Source organism: Arachis hypogaea, chromosome 16, assembly GCF_003086295.3.
Source record: "Arachis hypogaea cultivar Tifrunner chromosome 16, arahy.Tifrunner.gnm2.J5K5, whole genome shotgun sequence".
Classification (NCBI taxonomy): domain Eukaryota; kingdom Viridiplantae; phylum Streptophyta; class Magnoliopsida; order Fabales; family Fabaceae; genus Arachis; species Arachis hypogaea.
The window spans coordinates 128936998-128957567 of NC_092051.1; positions in this window are offsets into that span (position 1 = coordinate 128936998).

Sequence of the window (20570 nt, forward strand, 5' to 3'; positions counted from 1 at the left end):
GCAAAGTTTATATTTCTTGCAAAATTGTATTTTTTAATTTTTTAAAGTCTTTTTAATTGTAATTTTGACTCCGAATTCCTGTAGAATTCTATCTTATATGTAAACACTTTGAAAATATGCGAAGTGTTGTCAACTTTATTGAATTAAATAAATTAAATTTTTTTTACTTGTGTGTTTATGATTCTGTAAATTAAAATAATGACTTTCATATACATTGAAGTGGAATTTGTAAACGGGGTAGATTTCTCTCCCAAAATTTAAATTTTAAACCACGTCAAATATTTTTTATTATCAAAGACTTTTTATAAATTTCGATTGCCAAAATATCTGCATAACATTTCTAAAAGTTGATCATTCTTTTGTGGAGTAACCTATTAAAATTGTTTTCCTTTTTTAAAAATGCAAATAAAAATGCCTTTCATGATAATTTTAAAATATTTTAAAAAGTGATAAAAATACTCATATTAAAAATATATTCTCAAAAATTTATTTGAGAAATTAAATTTTAATATACTTTTTTACAAATATAATTTAAAAAATAAGATACTTTTATCATTAAAAATTAGTATTTTAAGGTTAAATAAATTCTTTTGTAATTTTTTTAAATAGATAAAAATATATTTAAAAATTAAAAACTCTCGAAATTGAGAGAATGCGTGAGGGTGTTTGTTGAATATAAGTGTACTGTAACTATATAAGTATCTACTTAATATATTAAAATTGAGTTTTTCCTTCAACTAATTAAAGTGGGGTGTTAATTTCTCATGAACTCTTTTTCCCTCTCAAATAAATTTAGGAAAAGTATAAGTAGCCAAGATAAACCAGCCAATTTTTTAAACAATTTTATTTAATAATTAATTTTAATTTTTTTAAAATTCAAAATTTAAATAATTAAGAGTTGATTAAGTAAACCCTAATAAGAAATTATAAAAATCCTTCCTCTTTTCTCCTACTCCCATAGTCGCGCATAGAAACCTTTCCCATTTTCTTCCATTCTCATAGTCACGTCGTCCACACCCCTCTATAGTTGATGCAGCTGCCGTGACATCTAACACCGCGTCATTAGGCGACATCCCACAGCCACCTTTTCACCGCCACAAAGGGAATCAGAAGCAGCTCCATTGTCCTCTCTCATTTACTTCATCGTCGCACCACCGCTTCGTCGTCCAAGGATCATTGTCCCTCCTCAGGAAGGAATGTGATCACCATTCCTTCTCATCACGTCAGTCTTCTTCCTCGTCCAAAATGCCCGTTCGTCGCTGCTCCAGTAAGCCACTAGTCTCGCCGCCATGACCACCACGTCGTTGTCTCCTTGGTGCGCCACTTTTCGTGCCGATAGCTAGTTTATTCACCACGCAATCGTACCGTCAGTCCGCCGCAAGAAACATCGCGCCGCTGCCGTTCTCGCTGGTTGAAGGTTTCTGTCTGCTATTTACTGCTATTTCTTATATTCTTGCAAGTTATTTTTCTTGTCTTTTATAAGCAAGTTCCTTTGATTTTATAACTATTGCTAGTGCTTAGTTGGTTTCTATATTTTTATTTGTTGTTTTTGGTATGAATTGTTCCAGAAATTCAAAAAAGAAGACCAGCAACTTTCAGGAAGGAACATAAGCATATATGCGAAGATCTAATTCTTTGCAAAGAGTAAGTTCATGTCTGTCACTATGGCCATTAACTCTCATTCTCCTAATATACTTAGATACACTCTTAAATAATAGACCAATCAACTTGCTATGCATAACACATATAGATAATATACTTATGTTCATCGCCATGGGCTAGGTAAAAATTGAATAATTGATAGAATATTAATTAGACTAGGGTGAAATCTACTGTTGTAAACTACAGATGAATGTGAAAAATTGAATAACTGATATTTATTTTTATATTTTTTGGATATTCTTTTTTGGTACATTTTGGATGTTTTTTGGGATGGTATTATGTGTTTCTATTTAAACAATCTGTGATTTAGTTGTTTTCCTTGCTGAATGAATTGGAAAAATGGACTTATAAGAGCAAAGGGCAACCCACAATTCATGAGGGATACATGATTACTATGTTTGTTAGCAAGCAATTGGATAATTGGCCAAAGATAAACTTCAGGAAAAGAAGATGGATGATTGTAGCAGAAGTAAAAGAAATCTGTCCTTGGATGAAGGAGGCTTTAGATATATTGGTTTAAAGACAAATTCAATTGTAGATTGTAAAAATTATACGCATCACTTGCTTTTGGAACCTGCAAAGGTGTGGAAGACCAAGAAATTAGAAAAGGGATATGAGATTTTGGAACTAAATAAGTCAAAATTGATTATCAACTTGGGAAATTATAATTCATGATGGTTGTAACTTGCAATTTATTCCTGGTAGTTTGTTTTCTTTCTTTATATATCTGTGTTGGTACAGTCAAAATGAAAGATTGAAATTGAATATAGAATGTAGAATTAGTTGAGAGATATAGTAAGAATGAGTGTACAAAATGCAATTCATTCTTTTATTCATTTGATTATTTTTGTAAGAATGACAAACAAATATTTAGAAGTGTAACAAAATACTTCTGTCAAGTCTCTTTGGCAAAATAAGATTGTGTTTCTTATCATTTGTTACATGTTTAAACATTGAATTATATACAAAACAGCAACAAAAGCTTTATTCCTATTACTAATGATTAGATTATAAGCATGTCTTAAGATTCAGAGAAGAGTGTATGCTAGTTTAACAATGTTCTTCATTGCTCTTAGATTTTTAGCAAAATCTTGTAACAAAATTGAGTTTTAAAGTCACATATTACACTAATGATTAGGAAGAGGTCACAATTAGATAGTTTCTTGAGCAGAAGCAATTTCATTCTTTTCTTTTCATTTCATGTTGAAGAAGTAACAAGAAGCAACTACTAATTATTGTGAACAATTTTGATTTCATCACCAAAATAGAAGAATCAATGATGCCAAAAGTTGTGTGATTATTGTTAGTTAAATTGCAATTGGTTTAGACAAATCATCATTGTTAATCATTCTATTAGGAAAAATCATCATTGACTAACACGCGTGTGATGTTCTATGTTTTGGTTTAGTTTTTTACTTATGTGGGATAAGCTTTTTTGATTTGTCATTCACATGGTTTCTGTTAAAGTAACATCTCTTTAGTATGAAAAAGGAACATCTTGATGCCTGACAGAAGTAACATCCACTTAGATCTTTGCAAAAACAATCATGTACCTACACGGAGAAACATGCCGAGTAAGACTTAAAAAAAAGGGGTCATCCAATCCCTAAAGAAATACAATCATCCACAACTGCAACACAAGAAAAATTGAAAAATGTATAAAGTAACATCTATTTAGTAAGAAAAAGGAACATGCTGATGCTTAACAGAAGTAACATCCATTTAGATCTTTGTAAAAAGAATCAAGTACCTACACGGAGAAACATGCCGAGTAAGATTTTAAAAAAAAATTCATACAATTCTTAAAGAAATATAGACATCCACAACTGCAACACAGGAAAACTCAAAAAATGTATAAAGTAATATCCAGTTAGTATGCAAAAGGAACATCTTGATGCTTAACAAAAATAACATCCACTTAGATCTCTGCAAAAACAATTAGGTACTTACTCGAAAAAAACATGTCGAATAAGATTTAAAAAAAAGAAAAATGTATCAAAAGTTTTTCAAATGATGATGACATCCCATGTATACATTATCATGAATTTTCTAGGTATCCTTATTCTTCTGTGGTATGACCTTGAAAACTCCATGTCTTCTGCAATGTATGGCGAAGAAGGTAAAAAAGAAAGAGAAGGATAAGTTCCATAGCTGAATCCAAAATGCAAAACGAAAAAATCAAGTGATTTTATCGTAAAATTCAACAATCCCAAACTCAATAAAGAATTACCCGCATACATAGCAAAATGAACATGCTTTTGATGTGAACATAAACATCTAAAAATTGGAGAGAAAAAAAAGGTTCCCAATTCACCATCTTTCAATAACTAATTCAATTGTGATTGACATACAACATACAACCCAGTTGAACATGTACAAGTAAAGTCAACTAATTACAACTATTCCCAATAAATTTGAAAACCATCCGAGGGAGAAACCAGTGGGCTCGGGACTTTGTGTTTCCGCCATTTTTTCCGTCTCAGTAAAAAAAAAATCCAGCTAGTTTCAAAGAAAACCGATTTCAATTCCTTCGATCAAATCTCTAATCTTAGACAACAGTAACATCCAACAAATCAAAATTCATTGTATATGATTGTGTCATTATATGCATATGATCTAATACAAAATCCACTTACAACTAATTTACTCATACCAAAATCAATCAAGTAACACCCATGAATAGATACTAACCGATTAGTACTGTCAGGCGAGGCTTCAAGGCGCGTATAGTAAAATACGGTCGATGATCGTAAAATTCCTGCCAATCATTTTAATTTTCTTGCTCATGCTGATATATTGAGACAAACAAATGAACAATCTAACTTATTTGGTATGTAGTTAATATGTATTAATCTACATACAATTATTTTTTTTAATTTTAATTTTTGTTAAGAAATTATATAATAGCATCATTTTATCGATAACGTAAATTTTAGCAGTTTATTTATGCAAATATTTGAAATTGTATTGTGAATTTTTTTAAAGGTATATCCTTTTATTAATATATTGTTAGTTTTATCGTTTAATATTAAATAAATTGGTAAATCTTTTTTAACTTATAAGTAATTTATTATGTTATTTATTTATTTGTCCTTAATTTGATGCTTTTAATTTATTTTTTTAATTAGATGTTATTAGACTCTTGACCAGAAAAGGAAAGCTTATATTATGATCAAAAGCAGGGAGAAGTGGCCATTACATTGTGGTTGTTCTTCATGATTTGCAGTATGAGAAATTTTAATATTTGACAATGAGATTTTATTTTGTAACAATTATTTATTCATATGCAAAATCTTTTATCTTTTTTATTATATATTATTACTTATTTCTCTTAATTCTCCCTTTTATTTAGAAATGAGTAAAAAATAAGGTGCACAATGTGGGATCAATTTACAACCCAATTATTCAATTATTTACGTGATCACCAAGCAACCGAATACATACTTATTCTCCAATTTGCAAAATTTAACAAAGGTATTGGTAAACATATTGGTTTAACCATTTTCTACTCATATTTTTATTCATTAGTTATTGTATTTTTTATATTTACAGTAAATATTGAATATAAAAATAATAAAAAATAATATTAATTGTTATCTATTTTATCTATTTAGAGCCATAATTAAATTTAACTCAGAAGAACTTCTTTTCTTTCTTTTTGTGGACGGGACACAGTCCAAAAAATTTCATTTAACCCCAAGCCCAAACACAAACACAGCAAAAACTCTCTAACCCATCCATTTAACTACCTCACCTACTTCCATAAATCTACCTAGCAATTTTCCTCTTCCCCTTACCAAGATCACGAAACTCATCATAATTAGGGTCTAATTGCTACCTATTACAACCAACCCTACAAGCAACCCTAAATCCAAAAAAGTGAACAAACTTAGCACCCACTCAACGACATAATGAATAAATCCGTCGCGCCATCACATGCTCACCATCGCTACCCAATTTTGGAATCGATGTAACTGCATCTTACCGCTCGGGATCCACCATACGCCTTTTCACTATTCCGGAATCTTTATTCATTCGTTTTTTCTTTCTTCATCTTTCACTTTTGTCCTCTTCTTCATTACGTTTTTGCCTATGTTGATATGTTGTTAGTTTTAGCTCATTAGAAAATAATTTGTTAAACTCGTCTTGATTCTGAATAGTATAGAATTATTACTGTTTATGTTATGTAAGCAAAAATGGGAGTCTCAAATACAATATACAACTCTGTATTGATGATCAATGCTGATTTGGAAGAAATTAAAAAATTCAGACAAATGTTAGAATTTTTTTTTTGTTTATTAAAGTTACAATTACATTGTAAGTATAGCTCTGTATGGTTGTATCTTCAAAATTGTAACACTAATTTTATTTTGTTTGAATAAAGGATAATGGGTATTGAGACTGGGACACCAACACCGGTTGCATAGATTGAGAAAAGAGCTCCACATTCAGTGGAAGATGATTTTTTAAATAAAACTCCGTACAAAACGATCTTATAGAGGTTTTTATGTAACTTGATTACATTCTAAGATTTTCTTATGCCAGATTTTTGTAAGTGGTGTAATTATTTGGTGATACTATTTTAATTTATTAAAAAACCAAATTTCAAAAAACAATTTGTGTGACCATTGGAGTAGTGAAGAATTTTTCTCCGGAAAAGTCTTGGTAGTATAAAAGTTGCAATGTTTGTCCTTTGGCTGTGAAAAAAAGAAGGAGATGGTTACAGATGTCCCAGATGCAAAGCTGAATCACAGAATTTTAATCCAAGGTATGTATTATTTGTGAGTGGGAGCCTAATTCCAATAGTTATTAAATGAGATTCGTGATAATAATTTTTTTCTTTATTTATAGGTATTTACTAAATTTGAAGGTTGTTTATGAGGAATTCTATGCATCATTCATCGTGTATGAAACTGTTAGTAGTGAATATCTAAATATTTCTGTTGCAAAGCTGAGGACAAGACATATAATGAGGGTACTAAAAAAATAACATGTTTACGTACTAATTGTGAACATTATAGCTCATGTATTAATATTTTATTGTTGACACTTAGTATTCTTCAATTCAATTCAATGTAGGGTGGGAACAAGATTGAATTTCCTGAAGAGTTAAGTAAATTTAAGAATAGAACGTTCCTTTTCAAAGTTTCTGTCAAGTTGGAGAACATCAATTCTTTTCAACCGGTTTCTATCACAGTCGTGAAGTTGTATCACGATGAGGCCATAATCAATTCCTTCAAATATAAGTACAATATTGAGCAGGTATTTTAAAATTAGAGTAAGCACAATATATATGTAATTTTTTCATATACTCATTGTGTTTTTAAAATTTCTTTAGGCTACGTTCTTCCCTTCAAATTCTAATATGATAACACTTCCAGCTGATTATTCAGATATGAATAAGGTAAATATCTTTACAAAATAAATATTCGTCTATTTAATTTTTTAAAAAATATTTTTCCAATTCGTATCTGTTAAAAAAGGCATGTAACAAAATCAGCATTCTTAAACCATTTAGGTATTGACAAACTATTGAATTAATTGACGGGATATAATGTATATCTCTTATTAATATTGATATATTTACCTCTTATATATTTAAATGATATAAAAAATCTCCAACTTTACCCAACTTCAAATGCACTTTCCTTATAACAAATTGAGTGGACTCTCTCTTTATAAAAATTCCTCCTTAGTGCACTATTCTTCGTAATTGTTGATATATAGTATTCCAAAATAGTTAATAGACTGCAAGTTTAAGTGGTGTTGTTTTGTTTAAGAGTGTGTAGTATTAAACACGGAACAATGATTGTTTTATGTATGGTTTTAGGACAATTCTGAAGTTATTGTAATTGTTTCTCAAGGTTCTGTAAATTTTGAGGTTGAGCTACGACTTTTTCAAATTGAAATTTTTATAATATTTAAACTTCAATGATGAGATTGTTAATTAGATTCTTATCTCTCTGTATAACTTTTACTTATTTTTTTATAGGATGTTGATTCACAAGTAGGTGACAACCAACTTGACATTGAGTCTTCCAAGTCTATCACACCAATCAAGTCTAGAGAGAAAACGAGTTCTACTGGTCAAAATCATACAGTTAATGAAGCTGTGATGGAAGTGCTATGATTACATGGGAAAACATAACTTAGTTGCAAACCCAGCTCATTTTATTTTTGCAAATGAACCTACAGCTACTTCTGGGAGTGCTTTTGAGATTGCTGAAAGTGAAAGATGGGTTTTACAACCAACTCATGTGGCTGGAGAAGATTACAATTTTTCAGCAACAAAAACTAGAAAGGTTGCCAAAGAATAGCTTATTAAGTAGTTTTTATAATTACTTCTAGAACGATAATACAAGTGCTTTTTTTTATTTACTGTGTACCCAACAATCTTATCTACGTGATAAGTTTAGTCTAAATACTTTGATTTTGTTTAGTTACAAATTAGTTATATGATACACTGGATAAAAGTTGGAAACTTTTAAAATACAACATTGGTATTATCGACATATTACTTTATAGTTTATATCTTACCTTCATTTTATTAAAGAAAAATTAATTGATCTGCGACCTTGACCTAAAACAGGGGAAAGATTTCGAAGAATGATTTCGGGTTAGCAATATAATATCCCAATGAAGGCCATCAACCATATATGATCACCCTAAAAGCCATCAAAACAAAATAGACACAAGGACCTTGCTACAATTAAAGACCTTGAACATAAATCTATAAAACGAGCCTCCTCTTTTTTTTTGTTTGGACAAAGCCCATGATGGGCTACAAGGACACAACTCAAATGTAATCCATAACCCAACACAGCAACCCGGAGTCCCTTACCCATGCTACTTTCACTCACTCCATCTTCTGCCTGCTGCCCACAACTTGGTCTCGATGGCCTCTTCGTCGGCATCAACAGTTGCTGCTCCCCCGACTCGGCAGTGACCTTCTACCTCTAAAGCTCCCCATGACGGTGCTGTTGATGATCTACGCTGCTGCTCCCTGTGACCTCCACAGCGGTTTTGGCATCCCCTTCGTCGAAGAAACGAGCCAGTGTGACCTCCATAGCCGCCGCTAATTCTTGTAGCCTATGCAGCATGAGCACTGTTGTCTGCGGCCCCCGTCATAACCCGAAAGACGCCAGACATTCTCAAATCCTGCTACTAGTAGGGGTGGCAATGGATAGGGTAAGGTAGGGTTTGGAGCTAACCCTAACCCTACCCGCAGGTTGAGAATTTTATATAAACTCAATCATATCCTACCCGCGGGTTAAGAATATCCCAACCCTAACCGTTCTTAACCCGCGGGTACTCGATCCTACTCGCGAGTTAAAAAAAAGATGCAACATTGTTATATAACTTGATGATAATTTAAAATAGAACTAACTTTTATGTAAAAAAAAGTATAAAATTATCAATTAATGATTTTCTTTTAGTGGCTAAGGATCTTTTACATTTAGTAAGAGGTCTTTAGTTCAACTTGAAACATATTTTTATATAAGTATATAACACATATATAGAGTGCGGGTTGGTCAGGTAGGATTGAGGCTCAATCTGCACAAAAACCCTATCTGCACCCTACCATATCCGTTGCGGATCAGGTTGGCAACCCTACCCGATCGGGTGGGGTCGGGTTGGGTACCCGCGGGTAGGGTGCATGTTGCCACCCCTAGCAACCAGATGACATGGGTACGTTCCTATTCAAGTCAGCATGATGCTTAATCTCTAATGTCTCCTACCTCTGGGTGCCATGTTGGTTCCGATCTGGGTGTGCCCAGATTAGCTTCTGTATGCGGCCTATGTCCCTGGCAAATACAGGGATCCCTCCTTGGTAACAATTATTCTGTCTGCATCTGGAGGACACACAAACCACCTTGGATTAAAATTACTCGAGCTAACCAAATTCGTACCGCATGCGCCAACTGATTACCCTGTCTTGGTACACAGGTAAATCCATAATTAGCATTCCCCTGTTGAATTCCCAGATATCTTGAAGTATTGACAAAATTTTCCCAATTTGAGTTTCTTGACTTTATTACTTTTATAATTAATTGATTGTCTGACTCAATGAGGACCCTTTCTAATTGCAAATTACTTATTAATACCATTGCATTTCTTGCTGCTAGAGCTTTCGTTGCCAAACATGATGGTTTCTGACAATTGCTGCTGACGCTTAGCTTCTTTGATTCTTAGAAAAAGCTGCATTAGCATTTACCTTTACCAAGCCATACGGAGGAGGTCTCAAGGTAATGTTACGAGCTCTGCTTTTTTTGAAGGAGCCTCCTCTAATATCTTAATTTCTCCTATAATCATATTTTAATTCCATGAGTCCAAAAAGGCCATTACCGAAACTTTACTTGAATATGTCACCTTTGGTCTATAGATTCTGCAATTTACATTGGTTATCGGTGTACCTTTGACTTTTTTATGGATAAGCCTTGCTTTGAGGTTTAAATACCCTTCCTTTTTTCCTCTTTTTAAATGTTTCAGCTTAAAAGATTTAGTTTTCGACATAACAAACTGGGATTCCGACACTTATTAAGGTTTTTTAATTTTATATATAATAATATAATAGATATGGTGTATCAATAATTTTAATTCACAAATATAGTTGCTCATGGTGTGATATTTTATTACAGTAACATATCTTTTTGTGTCTGTTTCCTATATAGCAATAATGTTATATATATATTTATATATCTCCTCTTTTAGCTTTTTTCTAGTAGTTCACTATTATATATTCCCATATATGTATATATGAATGAATTGCAAATCATTGTTTTCCTATCACATGATGTATCTATTATTATATTCCAAACTTGGCTTTCCTACAAGTTTCCTTGATCTAAGATTGCAAATGTAATTTTTCAATAAAAGGTATTGCAAGCAAAAAAGAATAAAAAAAAAAGCATGGGAACGTTCCAAACGTAATTATCCTACTCTAAATATAGATGATTAATTGTAGAGTATTAATTTCTTATTTTTACGTCATAAAATACTTTTCACATTTCCGTTAACCTATTTTTCTTCAGTTTTCAAACACTCCTAATGTACTCTGCATATATAACAATTTTGAATTTCATGTACCTCAAGTTTAGTGTGTTATTTTAACCTCTTATCAATGGACAATGAAAATTCAAGGATAAATTCAAGACTTGCAAGGATTAGGCATAGAATAATTCTGGACAGCTAAAGAAGAAGAAAAAGAACAAGTCTTTGTTTACAAGCGGCACCTCAAGGTAATCACCATTCATAATTATCTCATCCCAGTTCTTTCATGGCATGCTTTCTTTCTATTTCGTAATACTCCATTCTTTTCAAACATTAATTGTTTCAAGACACCTACAATGGAGCAAAGAGAAGAAATGTTGCCAATGAGAGTTTTGCGGCCAGTAGCAGCTCATATAATCAAACTCTCTTGATTAACAACTCAATATGCACACAAAATGAGAGCAACAAAAATTCATTGCATGCAATGAGGCCAGGTTCAGCTAGCATAAGGACTCCATTAACAAATATTACAAGTAAGTTAATTTTAATTTTCGTTATTTGGAGTGTGTTTCTTTATTAACGTGTTTACCAATCATAATATTAGAAAACTTTTCAGATGTGATTTGTATTACGATCTGTATTATTTTCTGACTATGTTTCATTATAATAAAATTAAAAAATACGTATTCTATGTTCCTAATTCTTTATTAGTAATTGGTTTAATTACTCTGCTGGTCCCTATAGTTTTGCAAAATTTTCAATTAGGTCCCTATATTTTTTTTCTTTTAATTGAGTCCTTGCACCAAAATTTTTTTTAAAATTAGATCCCTACACTTTTTTTTCCTTTTATTTAGGTCCCTGTACTAATTCTTTTTTTTTTAGTTGGGTCCCTATAAAATTAAGCCAATTACTACTAAGAGGGACTTAATTGAAAAAAAATTTGGTGCAGGGACCCAATTAAAAAGAAAAAAAGTATAGGGACCTAATTAAAAATTTCACGAAACTATAGGGATCAACAGAGTAATTAAACCTTAGTAATTCTCTACCTAATTTATTTTACTTATAATATAATAGAGGAAAACTAAATTATCACAAAATTATTGTTGTTATTATTATTTTTTTTTTTTGCTATAAAACGATGAAAACATGAATATGTATCAATATTAAGAACCTAGGAAACCTTGAACTATAGACAACATTTTATTAACAAGACAATTAGAACAACTCCTATTACATGTATTTTACTTTTTTCACCCCAAAGAGACATCAGGTATTCCCTTCATCCTCCCAAAAGTTTCAGGATTGCGTGCGACTTCAGCTTCTTCTTTTTAGAAAGAAATTATACCGAATGCATTTCCTGTGTACCCTTTATTCTGATTTTGTGAATGCATTACAAAATTGATACTCAACTAGCCTTATGATCTCATTTCTACCTTGAACCTACTATCCGTGGAAATTCTATAATCTCATTTAGTCCTCCAACCAACTATTATTATTATTATTATTATTATTATTATTATTATTATTATTATTATTATTATTATTATTATTATGTGCTAGGGTACTATAATATTCTTTTTCTTTTTTGTTACTTACTTTCAGATTTAGTGAATGAAAAATATCCCACTCCTTTGCTCTCAATTGGAAACTCTAGACGTGGACGAGAAAACATAATTCAAACACTAATTACAGTAACAATTAATTCAGAAAAGAATATCGATAGTATAAAAAATTGTGATGTGTAGTAGTTGTTAATGTTCTTCGATTCTTTAGTTAACTATTGTGCCAGTTTTTGAAAATTTATCAAACAGGTACATGTGAAAATTACATTCGCTCTCTCTTTACACACACATACACACAACCTTATCTATTTCAACATTTGTTTGCTGTTTTCTTATTGGAAAAAATGCTAATGGCATTAGGATAGCCATTGGAAAGACAGTGATCCAAAATTCACAAGTTATAAAGTCTGTCGCGAAGAGTGAAAATGAATTGTTTAGAGACTCTCGATATTGAATTGGTGAATCATCAATTCAAGCAACCAGAATTTCTAACATTGATCCTCTTAGAGATTATGAAGGTCCACATCTATGTTTTTGTTTTATTCTTGATAAAGTTGGAATTAATTTCTAATTCTATTTTTTTCTGCAAAAAATGTAAGAATTTGAATTTTTGTTAATCCATTGATATACGTTTATCTCAATATAGTGATCGAAGTCGTTGATGATATCGATTATGAACCAGAAGATATTGAAATACCACATGAGTATAATGGTCTAAATCCAATAGATGGATAAGGTATTGATGTATTCTTTTCTTTTTTTATTTTTAAATATAACTTCACCACTATATGTATATACAAAGCTAAATCTCATGAATTCTGGACAATAATTAACTATTGTAATTATCATTTAGATACATTAGACCTTGGAGATCCCATATACCAATGTCCGTACTATCAAGCCTTGATGTGGCTAGATGAATGCTTGGGAAAGTCAAGAGGCAGCTTCAATCCTATAATTTCCTTATGTTGTATGGAAGGAAAGGTTGAATTGCCTTTTTTGAAGCATCCACCTCAAACGCTGCAAGAGTTACATAGTGGAACAGAGAAAAAAAGCAAATACTTTCTTAAAAACATAAGGGCTTTCAATGGAATGTTTGCATTCCCTTCTATGGCAGGAAAAGTTGACCATTCAATTAACAAAGGTGGTGCACCTCCTATTTTTTGCATTGGAGGCCAAAATTGTCACCGTATTGGCAGTTTACTACCACTAGAAAGTAAGAAGCCAAAATTTGCCCAGCTATACATTTATGATACTGAGAATGAGATTACAAACCGCATGGAATCATTTAGGTAAATTGTTTGACTCATGCATGTAATTCATCTATTGCCTAACTTTATTTAAAATGCTAATTATATTAATATATTATTAGGAGTTAAATTCTCATGTGATCTTCTCGATGCTTAACAAATGAATCGAAGTTCTTATATATTGTTTATTTATTAACAGGTCAAACATCAGTTCAGAATTGATGGAAACTGAAATTATTTCATCCTTAAAAGTCACGATGGATGAAAATAATGTCCTAGCAAAGGCATTTTGTTTAGCTCGGGATAGACACCGATGGCTCCGCTGATGTTAAGCTGCGGTTAATAACCAGAAGAAATACTGATGCAAGGACATATAATTTGCCAATAACATCTGAGGTTGCTGCATTGATAGTTGGAGATATTGACGAGAATTGGGTTAATAGAGATATAATAATTGAGACAATGTCAAGAATGTTGTAGATGATAGAAGTAGTACATCCGATGTACCTTGCTCTTCAATATCCTTTGTGGTTTCCATACGGTGAGGATGGATACAGATTACATATAGCTACTTCTTGTCGACCAAATGTCAGAAAAACTGAGAAAAGACCAACAATAAGCATGAGAGACTTTTTTGCATACAATCTTCAAAAAAGGACTAACGAGTCTCAAATCCTTTTGCGGTAAAAAAAGATTACTGCAACAATTCATAGTAGCCGCCTACACTATGGTTGAGTCTACTTGCGATTGAAACAACCAAACTTGAGGCTAGGCAAGTTCAAGCATTTGCATGAGTGTATGGTTCGTGGTGAAACTAATGCCATTAACACCGGTTAAAGAATTATTCTCCCAAAGAGCTTTACCGGTAGTCCAAGGTACATGTTCAATAATTGCAAAGATACTTTTGCAACATGTAAATATGCTGGATGTCCAAGTTACTTTATCATTATGACATGTAATCCAGAATGAAATGAGATAAAAAGAGAGGTAACACCCCAAGGACTCCATGCAGAAGATAGGCCAGACATCTTATGTAGAATATTCAAGTTGAAAGTTGATAAATTAATTAGGGCATTGAAGAAACGAACATTCTTTGGAAGAATTTTTGAATGTAAGTATAACTAATCTTTTTACGAGTTTTTATTTACTTTGTCTAAATTATCTATCATACACTCATTATATAGTACACTATCAGTATTAAGAAATGATTATGTATAGAACACTTATATAGTATGCTCATTGGATAGTACACTATCTTGAGTGTATTACAGTATACTTATATTGTTTGTATTATCTCGAACTCATTGTATAGTACACTTATATAGTTTTATATGATTTTGTTTTAGCATAATTTTTTCAATTTACTTTATCGTGCTTATTTGCACTACACGCTTAGTTTTATATAGTTTAGTTGTACACGTAACAATTATTTTTTTATAGAATCAACTATTTTTTAAATCACACTATCTAACTTATTTGTAATATACTTAGTTTTATATGCTTTAGATTTTCGCATAAATCTTTATTTACTTTGTCCAAATTATTAGTAATATCATATCTTTAAATTTGTAGATTGTCTAACCATAGAGTTTCAGAAGAGATGTTTACCTTACACCCATCTTCTTTTATTCATGCATCCAGAATCAAAGCCACGAACTGTTGATGACATAGACAAGGTTATTAAAACAGAGATTCTAGATAAGAGGGAAAATCCAAAATTGTGTGCTGCTATTGAGAAATATATGGTTCATGGTCCATGTGGTCATTTAAATAGTAAGAGCCAATGCATGATCAATGGTAAATGCTCAAAGTTTTTTCCCAAAGTATTTAGAGATAGGACAATTATGGATGAAGTAGGCTTTCCAAGATATCAAAGAAGAGATAATGGGCGAACTGTATAAAAAAAAACTGTGGAGGTTGACAACTCCTTCATAGTTCCATACAATGCCGGTCTTCTTCTAAAATTTGGATGTCACATCAATGTTAAGTATACTTGTCAAACTTCATCAATCAAATATCTGTTCAAGTATCTTCACAAGGGTAATGACAGGGTGACAGCTACATTTTATAAAAACAATGGATCTCAGGTAGATGAAATACGTAATTATTATGATTGTAGATATATATCAGCATGTGAAGCTGCATGGAGATTGTTTGGTTATCCTATTCAAATGAAGGAACCAGTAGTAATAAGATTGCCATTCCATCTTCCTGATGATATGCCAATTGTCTACAAAGATACTGATACAATTTAGTCGGTTGTTGAAATTTCTTTTTTCAAGAAATCTATGTTGATTGAATGGTTCAAAGAAAATGAAGAGCATATTAATGCAAGAAATCTAACTTATTCTGAGTTTCTGACAAAATTTGTTTGGAATGAAAAACGTCATATGTGGAATCATAGAAAGCAAAGGTATGCCATAGGAAGGATATCTCAAATACCACCAATGAATAAAGAAGATTACTATCTAAGGCTACTTGTGAACATTCAAAAGAGATGCACGAGTTTCAATAATCTAAGAACAGTTGATGGTGTGGTTTATAACTCCTTCAAAGATGCATGCTATGCACTTGGACTGTTGCAGGATAACAGGGAATTCATTGACGCAATCTCTGAAGCAGTAACATGGCACTCTGCAACTTTTTTAAGGAGACTTTTTATTATTCTAATAACATCAAATAACATGAGTAAACCAGAGTTTGTTTGGGAAAAAATTTAGAACTTTCTTTCTAATGACGTACTATACGAACAAAGAAGATTACTGCAAATAGAAGGTAACTATAGTTTATTATGAAAATTTGTTGCCACTGTAAAATTCAACTTAGGCTATAATTATAACAAAACATTGGACAAGGGATGTTCAAAGTAATTAAATATAAACAATAATGCCCTTTTTTGGGAGTAAAATTATCATACATATGTTTCAATTATTTATTGGTGTTTACTTTAACTTTTTCTCTTTTTCTAATAATATTTTGGAAATATAACAAAAATAAATATATCTTAGTTTCATACTTGCTTTACTTCCTTCTTTTAATACTTATTTTGATTTATTGTCGTAAAATGTATCTACTGCATCTAAGAAACCATAACTAAATTAACATACCTTGAATACTTGCATTTGCATCGGTTGTCTATGTGCTTTTTTTTTTAAATATTATAGTGATTTTGATATCCATGTTAATCACAACAATAATTTTTAAAAGGACATGTTACTAATGAAGTATTTTTTAAACAAAAAATAAGGAGTGTTATTTATTATTCAACAATGCATTTCAGGTTTTCTTTACTAGAGACTTAAACAGATTTTTAATTAATTATGTTATTTTAAATTAAAAAATACAGATTTGATGATGTGAGAAGTCCAAATAAAAAATATTGCCCTTGCAAAAATTGAAGAGTTACTCCAGTCAAATGGCAAGTCATTGAAAGAATATTGTGGAATGCTATATCCTCCAGAAAATTTGGTGTCCAACTTAGAAGATAGAATTATAATGGAAGAGTTGAACTTTGATGTTAATGCTCTTGCGAGTGAACTAAGTGGGTATTTAGAAAAACTAACTGATGAGCAGAAATTTGCATACGATCAAATAATGGGTGCTGTTAGCGGTAATATGGGTGGACTTTTCTTCTTATATGGTCAAGGTGGTTGTGGAAAAACATTCTTATGGTCAACTATATCATGCTCAATTAGGTCTAAAGGAGGTATAGTTTTAAACAAGGTTGCGAAAATCGGACCGGTCAATAAACCGATAAGGTTACTAGTCCACAGGTTCATTGGTTCGACCGGGATTCAATCGGTTTAATTAAATATTAAATAAAATTATTAAAAAATCTATATATAATTTTAAATATATAATTCAATCATTTCTAACTAAATAAAATTTAAAATTTCATAATTTCACATAATAAATTATCCATAATTTAATATTAGAAGTTTACAAAAAACTTCAATCATCAAAATTGATAACTAAAAAATCTTGATCAATCTAAACTCTCAAATATAAATAGACCTAGTTTCAAAGGATTCCTCCATGTTGCACTTTGGACAAAGTATTAAACAGTGTGAATTTAAAGCATGATCTTTTTTCCTATATGGTTAGCTTTTTCTGGACACTACCATAAGTTTCAAAGTGAAATGAAGGAACATGCATAACAAATAAACAAAACAATTAAAAATGGATTCATTGAACACTTCATAGATGAATGGGACCGTGCTTTAGGTTCACCCCCAAAATTCTGTTAGTCGCTTTCCATGGAAGAAAGGTGAAGATAAAAAGCATGTTAAATTAAACAAGCCAATAAAGCGTACATTAAGAACTTAGCAGCATTGTCCGAGATATTATTCTTCTCGAACATTTCAGCATTCATCACCACATCTCCAGCTCTTCAACACCAGATTACCAGAATAAGCAAAACAAGCAACTCAGCAACTTAGTTTTATGAACATCAGCAACTCAGCAATAACAAATTCTTTCTAGAAAATTTCACAAAATAAGCAAAAATTAACCAAATCAATAACTCAGAATGACAAACCCTAAACCCAATAACTCATAATCGGCATTATTAACCACATAAGTAAAAATAAATTGTGGCAGCAATACTTATCGGCGGCAAGGGAGGGAAGGAAGTGACGGCAACGGAGGAAGGGAAGTTCTTCTCGTACAGAGAGAGCGAGAGAGAGCTCGACGAAGGACGCTCTAATCGGACAGAGAGAGGGGGGGGAGAGAGCACGCTAAAAAGACGATGACCGAGCAACCCTTCGCGACGGCGGCGCCACGAGCTCAACGCAGACCGTGCGACGGCAAGGAGAAGACGAATGATGAAGAGAATAGAGATGGTAGGGATGGTTGGAGTTCCTTCGCGACGAGCACAGAGACAATGAGAAAGAGAAGAGCGGCGGCGGCTGGGGGCTGACGGTGGCTGGTGGGCTTCACGACGAGGAGGCAGGCTGGGGCTGACGCCAATGGCGGTATTTACTGATAGGGTTAGGTAGCGAGTGAATGAGGGTGGAAAGGGAATTGGGATTGGCCTGGGTGTTGGAAGTCTGATAGTGGTTTTTTTTTTCAAGGCGTTAAAACGACGTCGTTTCTGGAGCATATAAAAAAACCGGATCTTTAAAAAATCTGGCCGGTTTGGTCGATTCACCGGTTAACTACCGGTTTTTTAATCGGTTTTTTACAGGCCAGTTTTATAGGACAATCGGATCGATTAGATGACCGATTTTTGGTTAATCTAGTCGAACTGGCCGGTCCGGTTCGGTTTTCAGAACCTTGGTTTTAAATGTTGCTTCTAGTGGGATTGCTGGACTTTTGTTGCCTAATGGAATAAACATTCAAGGTTTAAAATTCCTTTGACCATAAATGAAGATTCTTTGTGTAACATTAAATAGGGAAGTCCTCTTGCAAAGTTAATAACTAAGGCCAAATTAATCATATGGGATGAAACTCCAATGATAAGTAAGTATTGTTACGAAACTTTAGACAAATGTCTCAGAGACATCTTGAGATGCTCATATTCGTATAATGCTTATTTGCCATTTGGAGGTAAAGTTGTTGTCTTCGGAGGAGATTTTATACAAATTTTACCTATGATTTTCAAAGGCTCAAGGCAAGATATAATTCAGCCTTCTATTAATTCTTCATATTTGTGGCATAACTGTAAGGTTCTAAAGCTTACAAAACACATGAGATTGTCACTAGGTGAAAATAACAACATATAAGAACTCAAGAATTTTGCAGAATGGCTACTCAAAATTGGTGATGGTTTGGCTGGTGATACAATAGATAATGAATCGATCGTTCATATACCATATGATATTTTGGTTAAGAACTCTGAGACAGTTTTGGATGACCTCATTGATTTTGTGTATCCAGGTATGTTATTCAATTTATCTGTTAAAAATTATTTCAATGATAGAATAATTCTTGCACCAACTCTGGATTGTGTTACTGACGTCAACAACAAGATGACTGCAGGGTTACTTGGACAAGAAAAAGTTTACTTAAATTCTGACTCTGGTGTACTGAGGAGAAAAATATGGAATTTGAGTTAGATTCTTTCTCACCAGAGATTCTAAATGGAATAAATTGTTCAGGTCTACCACCACACAAGTTGATCGTGAAGGTTGGCGCTCTTGTTATGTTGCTGCGGAATATAGACCAAACTAATGGTTTGTGCAATTGAACGAGAATGCAAGTTAGAAGAATGGGAAACCATGTAATAAAATGCAAGACTTTAACCGGTAACAAAGTTAAAAGTATTGTTCTCATCTCAAGATTGAATCTAATTCCAAATAACGAAACATTACCCTGTCAGGTTTCAAAGAAGATAACTTTCAATTATTATGTCATTTGCAATGACAATAAATAAGTCTCAGGGACAAACTTTATCAAAAGTTGGAATATACCTTCCAAGGCCAGTTTTCACCATGGTCAATTGCATGTTGCATTATCAAGAATAAAGAGTAAAGATAGTCTGCGAGTGATGTTGCAAGATCACGGACACTTGAAAAATAACTGCATGATAAATGTCGTATATAGAGAAGTTTTTGATTGCTTATAAAAAAAAAGGTAATTTTTAATTCTCTTAATCAAATTTATTAAAATTTATTACTATCAATTAAAAAATTGACAAATTCTAGGTGCTAATGGGTAATATATTTTTATTCTACGTTTATAGTTTGAGAATATATTATAAAAATCTGTATTATTTCATTCTTTTGACAAACTATTTTAAAATTACGTTAATCATATAATTTTATATACTAATATTGATATAATATTATTTCAGGTATATATTTTGCAGGTATCAAAGGAGAGTATTGAGTTATTTTTTAGTAAGTTTAAATTATTTATTGGAGAATTTTATGCATTAGAATTCTCTAATAATTTGTTGTTTATTTTGAATTAATTTTAATATGTCCTTACTTAACAGTGAAACAACATATAAAAATTTGTTAGTGGGTCTAAGTATTACTAAGTTATTTATGGTCATATTGAGTATATATGTCTAATTTATTGAAAAAATTAGAATATTAAAATTAATTAATAATTATTTTAGAATTGATACACTTAACACTAAATTAAAAAAAATGTACAATAT